At 46.4% G+C, this 10,899-nt stretch overlaps 1 pseudogene; it reads right to left on the bottom strand.

Annotated features, from left to right (window-relative positions):
- Positions 1 to 6,940: 6,940 nt before the first annotated feature.
- On the bottom strand, positions 6,941 to 8,484 carry LOC119301304 (annotated as a pseudogene).
- Positions 8,485 to 10,899: the final 2,415 nt, after the last annotated feature.

Below are 10,899 nucleotides of genomic sequence, written 5' to 3'. Positions count from 1 at the left end.
GAATCACGACTTGCATGTCGATGAGTATGACAACTGGCAGGAGCCATAGGAGTTGTCTTAATTATTGTATGGCCTGCGTGTCATTGAATAAACGCCATGTAATTACTTTACTTTGTTGCTAAACCATTAGCCATAATAGTAGAAGTAATAGTTGGCGAACAACTTCATGGAGACACGATGATGGAGATCATGATGATGGAGATCATGGTGTCATGCCGGTGACGAAGATGATCATGGCGCCCCGAAGATGGAGATCAAAGGAGCAATGTGATATTGGCCATATCATGTCACTATTTGATTGCATGTGATGTTTATCATGTTTTTGCATCTTATTTGCTTAGAACGACGGTAGTAAATAAGATGATCCCTCATAATAATTTCAAGAAAGTGTTCCCCCTAACCGTGCGCCGTTGTGAAAGCTCGTTGTTTCGAAGCGCCAGGTGATGATCGGGTGTGATAGATTCCAACGTCCACATACAAGGGGTGTAAGACAGATTTACACATGCAAAACATTTAGGTTGACTTGACGAGCCTAGCATGTACAGACATGGCCTCGGAACACAAGAGGCCGAAAGGTCGAACATGAGTCGTATAGAAGATTCGATCAACATGGAGATGTTCACCGATGATGACTAGTCCGTCTCACATGATGATCGGACATGGCCTAGTTGACTCGGATCATGTATCACTTAGATGACTAGAGGGATATCTAATCTGAGTGGGAGTTCATTAAATAATTTGATTAGATGAACTTAATTATCATGAACTTAGTCTAAAAACCTTTGCAAAATGTCTTGTAGATCAAATGGCCCATGCCCATGTCAACCTCAACTTCAATGTGTTCCTAGAGAAAACCAAGCTGAAAGATGATGGCAGCAACTATACGGACTGGGTCCGAAACCTGAGGATCATCCTCATAGCTGCCAAGAAAGCATATGTCCTAGAAGCGCAGCTAGGTGAAGCACCCATCCCAGAGAACCAAGACGTTATGAATGCTTGGTAGTCGTGTGCTGATGATTACTCCCTCGTTCAGTGCGGCATGCTTAGAACCGGGGCTCCAAAAGCGTTTTGAGCAACACGGAGCATATGAGATGTTCGAAGAGCTGAAAATGGTTTTCCAAGCTCATGCCTGGGTCGAGAGATATGAAGTCTCCGACAAGTTCTACAGTTGTAAGATGGAGGAAAATAGTTTTGTCAGTGAGCACATACTCAAAATGTCTGGGTTGCACAACCGCTTGTCCCAGCTGGACATTAACCTCCCGGACGAGGCTGTCATTGACAGAATCCTTCAGCCGCTCCCACCTAGCTACAAGAGCTTTGTGATGAACTACAATATGCAGGGGATGGTGAAAACTATTCCTGAAGTATTTTCAATGCTGAAATCAGTGGAGGTGGAAATCAAAAAGGAACATCAAGTGTTGATGGTCAATAAAACCACTAGTTTTAAGAAAGGCAAGGGTAAAAAGAACTTCAAAAAGGACGGCAAGGGAGTTGCTGCGCCCGGTAAGCCAGTTGCCAGGAAGAAGCCAAAGAATGGACCCAAGCCTGAGACTGGGTGCTTTTATTGCAAAGGGAAGGGTTACTGGAAGCGGAACTGCCCCAAGTACTTAGCGGACAAGAAGGCCGGCAACACCAAAGGTATATGTTATATACATGTTATTGATGTGTACCTTACCAGTACTCGTAGTAGCTCCTGGGTATTTGATACCGGTGCGGTTGCTCATATTTGTAACTCAAAACATGAGCTGCGGAATAAGCGGAGACTGGCGAAGGACGAGGTGACGATGCGCGTCGGGAATGGTTCCAAGGTCGATATGATCGCTGTCAGCACGCTACCTCTACATTTACCTACGGGATTAGTTTTAAACCTCAATAATTGTTATTTAGTGCCAGCTTTGAGCATGAACATTGTATCTGGATCTCGTTTAATACGAGATGGCTACTCATTTAAATCCGAGAATAATGGTTGTTCTATTTATATGAGAGATATGTTTTATGGTCATGCCCCGCTGGTCAATGGTTTATTCTTAATGAATCTCGAATGTGATGTTACACATATTCATAGTGTGAATACCAAAAGATGTAAGATTGATAATGATAGTCCCACATATCTGTGGCACTACCGCCTTGGTCACATTGGTGTCAAACGCATGAAGAAGCTCCATACAGATGGAATTTTGGAGTCTCTTGATTTCGAATCATTTGACACGTGCGAACCATGCCTCATGGGTAAAATGATCAAGACTCCGTTCTTCGGAACAATGGAGCGAGCAACCAACTTATTGGAAATTATACATACTGATGTGTGCGGTCCAATGAGCGTTGAGGCTCGCGGTGGCTATCGTTATGTTCTCACTCTCACTGATGACTTAAGTAGATATGGGTATGTCTACTTGATGAAACACAAGTCTGAGACCTTTGAAAAGTTCAAGGAATTTCAGAATGAGGTAGAGAATCAACGTGACCAAAAAATAAAGTTCTTACGATCAGATCATGGAGGAGAATATTTAAGTCATGAATTTGGTACGCACTTAAGCAATTGTGGAATCATTTCACAACTCACGCCGCTTGGAGCACCTCAGCGTAACGGTGTGTCCGAACATCGTAATCGCACTCTATTGGATATGATGCGATTTATGATGTCGCTCACCGATTTACCGCTATCATTTTTGGGATACACTCTAGAGACAGCTACATTCACTTTAAATAGGGCACCATCTAAATCCATTGAGACGACACCGTATGAATTATGGTTTGGGAAGAAACCTAAGCTGTCGTTTCTAAAAGTTTGGGATGCGATGCTTATGTACAGAAACTTCAACCTGAAAAGCTCGAACCCAAGTCGGAAAAATGCGTCTTCATAGGATACCTTAAGGAAACCATTGGGTATACCTTCTACCTCAGATCCGAAGGCAAGATCTTTGTTGCCAAGAACGGGTCCTTTCTGGAGAAAGAGTTTCTCTCGAAAGAAGTAAGTGGGAGGAAAGTGGAACTTGATGAAGTACTACCTCTTGAACCGGTAAGTAATGCAGCTCAGGAAGATGTTCCTGTGGTGCCTGCACCGACTAGAGAGGAAATTAATGATGACGATCAAGGTACTTCGGATCAAGTTACTACTGAACTTCGTAGGTCCACAAGGACACGTTCCACACCAGAGTGGTATGGCAACCCTGCCCTGGAAATCATGTTGTTAGACAACGGTGAACCTTCAAACTATGAAGAAGCAATGGCGGGCCCAGATTCCAACAAATGGCTTGAAGCCATGCAATCCGAGATAGGATCCATGTATGAAAATAAAGTGTGGACTTTGACAGACTTGCCCGATGATCGGCGAGCGATAGAAAACAAATGGATCTTTAAGAAGAAGACGGACGCGTATGATAATGTTACCATCTATAAAGCTCCACTTGTCGCTAAGGGTTATCGACAAGTTCAAGGGGTTGACTACGATGAGACTTTCTCTCCCGTAGCAAAGCTGAAGTCCGTCCGAATCATGTGAGCAATTGCCTCATACTATGATTATGAGATATGGCCAATGGACGTCAAAACGGCATTCCTTAACGGCTATCTTAAGGAAGAACTGTATATGATGCAGCCGGAAGGTTTTGTCGATCCTGAGAATGCTAACAAGATATGCAAACTCCAGCGATCCATTTATGGGCTGGTGCAAGCATCTTGGAGTTGGAACATTCGCTTTGATGAGATGATCAAAGCGTTTGGGTTTATGTAGACTTATGGAGAAGCCTGCGTTTACAAGAAAGTGAGTGAGAGCTCTGTAGAATTTCTCATATTATATGTAGATGACATACTTTTGATGGGAGATGATATAGAACTATTGGACAACATTAAGGCCTACTTGAATAAGTGTTTTCAATGAAGGACCTTGGAGAAGCTGCTTACATATTAGGCATCAAGATTTATAGGGATAGATCGAGACGCCTCATAGGTCTTTCACAAAGCACATACCTTGATAAGAAATTGAAGAAGTTCAATATGGATCAGTCCAAGAAGGGGTTCTTGCCTGTGATACAAGGTGTGAAATTGAGCTCGGCTCAATGCCCGACCACGGCAGAAGATAGAGAAAAGATGAGTGTCATCCCCTATGCCTCGGCTATAGGGTCTATTATGTATGCCATGCTGTGTACCAGACCTGATGTAAACCTTGCCGTCAGTTTGGTAGGAAGGTACCAAAGTAATCCCGGCATGGAACACTGGACAACGGTCAAGAATATCCTGAAGTACCTGAAAAGGACTAAGGATATGTTTCTCGTTTATGGAGGTGACGAAGAGCTCATTGTAAAGGGTTACGTGGACGCTAGCTTCGACACAGATCTGGATGACTCTAAGTCACAAACCGGATACGTGTATATTTGAATGGAGGGGCGGTAAGCTGGTGCAGTTGCAAGCAAAGCGTCGTGGCGGGATCTACATGTGAAGCGGAGTACATGGCAGCCTCGGAGGCAACGCATGAAGCAATCTGGATGAAGGAGTTCATCACCGACCTAGGAGTCATACCCAATGCGTCGGGGCCGATCACTCTCTTTTGTGACAACACTGGAGCTATTGCCCTTGCCAAGGAGCCCAGGTTTCACAAGAAGACCATGCACATCAAGCGTCACTTCAACTCCATTCGTGAAAATGTTCAAGATGGAGACATAGATATTTGCAAAGTGCATACGGATCTGAATGTCGTAGATCCGTTGACTAAACATCTTCCACAAGCAAAACATGATCAACACCAGTACTCTATGGGTGTTCGATTCATCACAATGTAACTAGATTATTGACTCTAGTGCAAGTGGGAGACTAATGGAAGTATGCCCTAGAGGCAATAATAAAATGATTATTATTGTATTTCCTTGTTCATGATAATTGTCTGTTATTCATGCTATAATTGTGTTATCCAGAAATCGTAATACATGTGTGAATACATAGACCACAACATGTCCCTAGTGAGCCTCTAGTTGACTAGCTCGTTGATCAACAGATAGTCATGGTTTCTTGACTATGGACATTGGATGTCATTGATAACGGGATCACATCATTAGGAGAATGATGTGATGGTCAATACCCAATCCTAAGCATAGCACAGGATCATGTAGTTCGTTTGCTAGAGCTTTTCCAATGTCAAGTATCATTTCCTTAGACCATGAGATCGTGTAACTCCCGGATACCGTAGGAGTGCTTTGGGTGTACCAAACGTCACAACGTAACTGGGTGGCTATAAAGGTATACTACAGGTATCTCCGAAAGTGTCAGTTGGGTTGACACGGATCGAGACTAGGATTTGTCACTCCGTATGACGGAGAGGTATCTCTGGGCCCACTCGGTAATGCATCATCATAATGAGCTCAATGTGATCAAGTGGTTGGTCACGGGATCATGCATTACAGTACGAGTAAAGTGACTTGCCGGTAATGAGATTGAACGAGGTATTGGGGTACCGACGATCGAATCTCGAACAAGTAACGTACCGATTGACAAAGGGGATTGTATACAGGATTATCTGAATCCTCGACATCGTGGTTCATTCGATGAGATCATCGTGGAACATGTGGGAGCCAACATGGGTATCCAGATCCCGCTGTTGTTTATTGGCCGGAGAGCTGTCTCGGTCATGTCTGCGTGATTCCCGAACCCGTAGGGTCTACACACTTAAGGTTCGGTGACGCTAGGGTTGTAGAGATATTAGTATGCGGTAACCCGAAAGTTGTTCGGAGTCCCGGATGAGATCCCGGACGTCACGAGGAGTTCCGAAATGGTCCGGAGGTGAAGAATTGTATATAGGAAGTCCAGTTTCAGCCACCAGGAAAGTTTCGGGGGTCACCGGTATTGTACCGGGACCACCGGAAGGGTCCCGGGGGTCCACCGAGTGGGGCCACCTATCCTGGAGGGCCCCGTGGGCTGGAGAGGGAAGGGAACCAGCCCCTTATGGGCTGGTGCGCCCCCCTTGGGCCTCCCCCTGCGCCTAGGGTTGGAAACCCTAGGGGTGGGAGCGCCCCACTTGGCTTGGGGGCAAGTTTCCCCCCTTGGCCGCCCCCCCTGAGATGGGATCTCTAGGGGCCGGCGCACCCCCTAGGGCCCCTATATAAAGAGGGGGGAGGGAGGGCAGCCGCACCCTAGTCCCTGGCGCCTCCCTCTCCCCCCGTACCACCTCTCCCTCTCGCTGACCTTGGCGAAGCCCTACCGAGATCGCCGCTACATCCACCACCACGCTGTTGTGCTGCTGGATCTCGATCAACCTCTCCTTCCCCTTGCTGGATCAAGAAGGAGGAGACGTCTTCCCCAACCGTACGTATGTTGAACGCGGAGGTGCTGTCCGTTCAGCACTACGATCTTCGGTGATTTGGATCACGACGAGTACGACTCCCTCAACCCCGTTCTCTTGAACGCTTCCGCTCGCGATCTACAAGGGTATGTAGATGCACTCCTCTCTCTCGTTGCTAGATGACTCCATAGATTAATCTTGGTGAAGCGTAGAATTTTTTTATTTTCTGCAACGTTCCCCAACAGGTCGTACTTTCATCCTTATAAAACATTGTGACAAATTAATAAAGGCTCCATGAGTTTGTCTAAAAAAACTTGTTTTTTTTGGCTAGGAGCCTATAAAGAACTTGTTGCATTAATCTCACGGTCTAACAAGAAAGTGAGTGATCCAAAACAAAAATTCAGGCGCCTGACTATAAGTTACTCCCATATATTTGTACCAGAGTACAATACAAAGAATAACATCTCATGTTCTTGAAATATAAGAAATTCTAGGATCTAATCAATTTCTTTGGTACCGGCCTCCTATACATATATCCTCGCCGATATAGATCACAAAAAGGAATAAGAACCAAATGTGCAAAGTAATAATAATCCAAATCATAGCAAAAAAAAAGATAAACACAAAAGAATAATTATACCCCAAATATAGGGATTTGTGTGGCTTCTGGAATGATTCACTTAATCCATGATACTGCTAGTAGTCTTCTTGATGAGGTCCCAGGCACTCCTCACATGCCTCTCCTCCTGCAGGGACGACCCCACGGCGAACCGAAGCACGAACCTATCACCAACCACCGTGTGTGCAAGATAAGCCTTACCGGTCTTGTTCAGATTCTCCATTAGCACACGGTTAGCCTCATCGGCATCCTCCTCCGTCATGGCTCCAGTCGCCTTGATCCTGAAGCACACAAGAGCAAAGTTCCTTGGTACGACCACCTCGAACCTGTCGTCGGCACGAACAAAATCTTCAAACATCTTGGCCATGGCGACGTCGCTACGGATATGCTCTTGGAGCTTTGCGGTACCATAGGTGCGCATGACCATCCAGAGCTTGAGCCCACGGAAGCGCCGACCGACGCCGACTTGCATGTCCTTAAGATCGGTGACCTCGCCTGACTCTGTAGCATCGTTCTTGAGGTACTCTGGGTTGGTCTCCAGCGAGTCGCTGAGGCGGTGAGCATCACGGACGTAGAGACAGGTGCAATCGAGGCATGTGAGAAGCCATTTGTGTGGGCTCATGCTTATGGAGTCCACGCGCTCGACGCCATCGAGATGGTGGCGGAACTCCGGGCAGATGCACGCACTGCCAGCGTAGGCAGCGTCGACATGGACCCAGGCATTAAACATGGCGGCAACGTCGACGACAGCGCCCACCGGGTCGACGGCGTTGGAAGACGTTGTGCCCACTGTGGCACAGACATATGTTGGCACGAGGCCGGCGTCGGCGTCAGCTTGTATGATCTCGAGAAGGTTGGCCGGGTCAAGCCCGTAGTCGGTTTCTGGCCTGGTAGGGATGGAGCGAATGTTGGCGGGATCAAAGCCTGCAAGCCGACATGCCTTGAAGAACGTGGAGTGGGTCTGGTCGGCAGCATACACAGTCAAGCGTGGCAGGTCGGCCACGCCAACGGAGCCGCTCCGACGCAGCGCGGCATCACGTGCGGCGACTAGCGTGACGAGCATTGCTTCGCTCGTGGTGCCAAGGATGACCCCACCACCGGTGCCCCGACCGGTGCTGGTGCGGTTCATGAAGGTGGTGGGGAGGCGAAGGAGCTGTGCAAGCCAGTCGAGCGCGAGAACCTCCATCTCGGTGGCCGCCGGAGAGGCCTGCCACGTGAACCCGACGGTGTTCATGGCGGAGGCGATGAGGTCGCCAGCGATAGCAGCGGCGCTGTTGGTGGAGGGGAAGAAGGCGAAGAAGTTAGGGCTGGCCCAATGCGTCATGCCGGGGACAACAGAGGTCCTAAGCTCCTTCATGGTGACATCGAACGGCGCCGAGTAGGTCGGCGGGGACGCGCTGAGCTCGTCCTGCAGGTATCCCGGCTTCACGTTAGGAAGAACGGGCATGGACTCGACATTGGTGTAGTAGTCGGAGATGAAGTCGACGGCCTTGTGGAGGTATGCACGGACATCTTCCGGGTTTAGCGGCTCGAACGCTGCCGCCTTGTCGTTTGGGAAGGCGGAGAAGGTCGTTGGGTTGGTGTCCTAGCTGCCCATTTTTTAGGAGCAAGACTGTGTGGCTTGATCAATGAAGTGGAGGTAGCTAGCTTTGCTGCCGGAGAGCAAGAAGAAGCAGCGTAGAGGTTGTAGTAATTAGCTGTGTTGGTTTGGTTTGGAGCATGAAGTACATAGGCGAAGGTATATATATATACCAGTTGGATGCGGGAAACGGCGTGGCGGGATGGGCGTTGGATGAGTCCCGGTCGCGTGCGTTTATCGTACGCTGCTAGGAAAGTGCATGGGTTGGTAGGGATGCGAGGTCGAGCGCCCGCGACACGAGTCTGCTGGTCAACTCGACTATTCAATTCGATCGGGTCCAGATGAACGCTCTACCAGCAGCCCCCGTTATGGTAACGTTCCTAAATTGCCAACCAGTCGGCTGCTAGTCTGCTACATACATGGACCATTTTCGTCACCAAAGAAAAAACAAAATCCTTTTTTCTTTCCGTTATTAACTGCATGCATGCATGCATATATCATGCTGGCGCGGCGTGAACTCCATGTAGTATATCCCTTTGTCAGCGTTTATTAGTCACTCATATTTTGTGTCAAACTTTGATCATAAATTTAAACCTGGCTCAACATCGACCATGGAGTCCCTCGCACGGCTACCTCGAGACCGGCTACACCACCCTACGCTCTCGGCTACCTTGACATTGGCACAATGGGCTATCATCTCGCTTGAGCAACTCGTCGGCTTTCTCTACCGTCAACGCATCCGCAATGCGACATCATCCGCGACGCTCCCGCAATGGCTGCGGGAGGGGGTGGGGGGATGTGAACCTGTCGGGTTCTACTTCGGTTTCTCTAGTCTGACCGTCTGCGACTCTACCGCTACTACTGCTGCAGGGAGGGGGGGGGGAGGGGAGATTGATTGTATTCTTTCGTATATGATTTCTACCTTATCTCTAGAGAGCCTTCTTACCCTCCATGTCTTGTACTCTCTATATACTTGTTCTCGAGGCTCAATAATATATTCACCGTATTACGATCAATCTCCATCTCTATCCCTCTCCGGCTTTTTTTGAGCAATACTTTTTTCAGCTTAGCTAACAGCCGGTGAGAAATCAATTCGATCATGTATTGCAGCTTAGGGTCAAGTCTAACTCCTACGGGATGGTGTGCATTGGATGAGATCATCGTGTATTTCACCTCTGTGCCAGCGATATTTTTTGTAATCATCAGTCTCTTGGTTTATTTTAACAAGTAATCTAAATATTCTCTACTAGAATTGTGCTATCAGATTCAACCAGTCTGAAGGTCTTTGTTTGTTTGGTCATCATTTATGCAACTTATGTTTGAGTTGTGCTTTGCACCGGCAGGATTACCAGTACCATGAAAATCAGCTATAGATCGACTACTTTGGTTATTTCATTTACAGTGTTGCTACCTCTCAGTCGATTGACGTTATATTCGTGAGATCTTGCATGGAGACTCGTGCAAAATTTTCTTTTAGTTTTTCTTTCTTTATTACATGTTATGTCACTTGATTGAGAATTGCTTAAGTCTCAGTCGACCGAGACCTAGCCACACCCTTTCATTTATTCCTACGGGAGCTGCTAGCAAAGCTACAGAAATTGAACAGCCGGCATCGAAAAGTAGAGTTCAAACCATTCTTTAAAGTACAAGTACATATGGTATCAGCTCGGGAAAAAATAACTACTGTACATATGTTATCCTGTCATGTGTAGTAAAAGAAAAGGAAAAATGTTAAACCACGTTCAATCAATTCGTCATTCTGAACGGTGATCAATTCAACATGGAACACTTGGTTGCTGTACAGTGGGACACTTTGGTTGCTGTACAGTGTATAGTGGGATTTCTATCAGTCACGCCGAACCCTTTTTCTCGTGGCATGCGTGCATATGTGGTTGATTAATTCCTGTCAAGACCAGTCATCGCTGACGTGATTGATTTCGTCAAGTATCTTGTAGGTAGCGAAGATATGTGCTTAATTTTGACTAATGCTTAGATTTCCGAATGTAGGTGGGTAATCCTAAAAGCTCTTCGTAGGATCGATGGCTTTTATTTGGAGAAGAGTAGAAGTGACCGTTTCAAGTTAAATAATTTACCACAAATATACCAAAAACATGGAATCTTAGTATTGTCAAACTAGTTCATTTTAGTCACCAAATCTCAATATACGCTCCCTCCATTTTTATTTACTTCGCATACTAGCTTTGTCCGAAGTTAAATATTATAAAATTTGACCAAATTTGTAGATAAAAATATTAACATATACAATACCAAATCAATAGTGTTAGATTCATCATTGAATATAGTACCACGTCATATACATTTGTTATTGCAGATGTTGATATTGTTTTTCACGGACTTGGTCAAACTGTATAAGTTTGACTTCAGTCAAATCTAATATGCAAACTAACATTTTGCTCCCTAACCAAATGAGTT

This window comes from Triticum dicoccoides, chromosome 1B, assembly GCF_002162155.2.
Source record: "Triticum dicoccoides isolate Atlit2015 ecotype Zavitan chromosome 1B, WEW_v2.0, whole genome shotgun sequence".
NCBI lineage: Eukaryota > Viridiplantae > Streptophyta > Magnoliopsida > Poales > Poaceae > Triticum > Triticum dicoccoides.
Note: the sequence above shows the minus strand (reverse complement) of the source record. Positions and strands in the feature narration are given on the sequence as shown.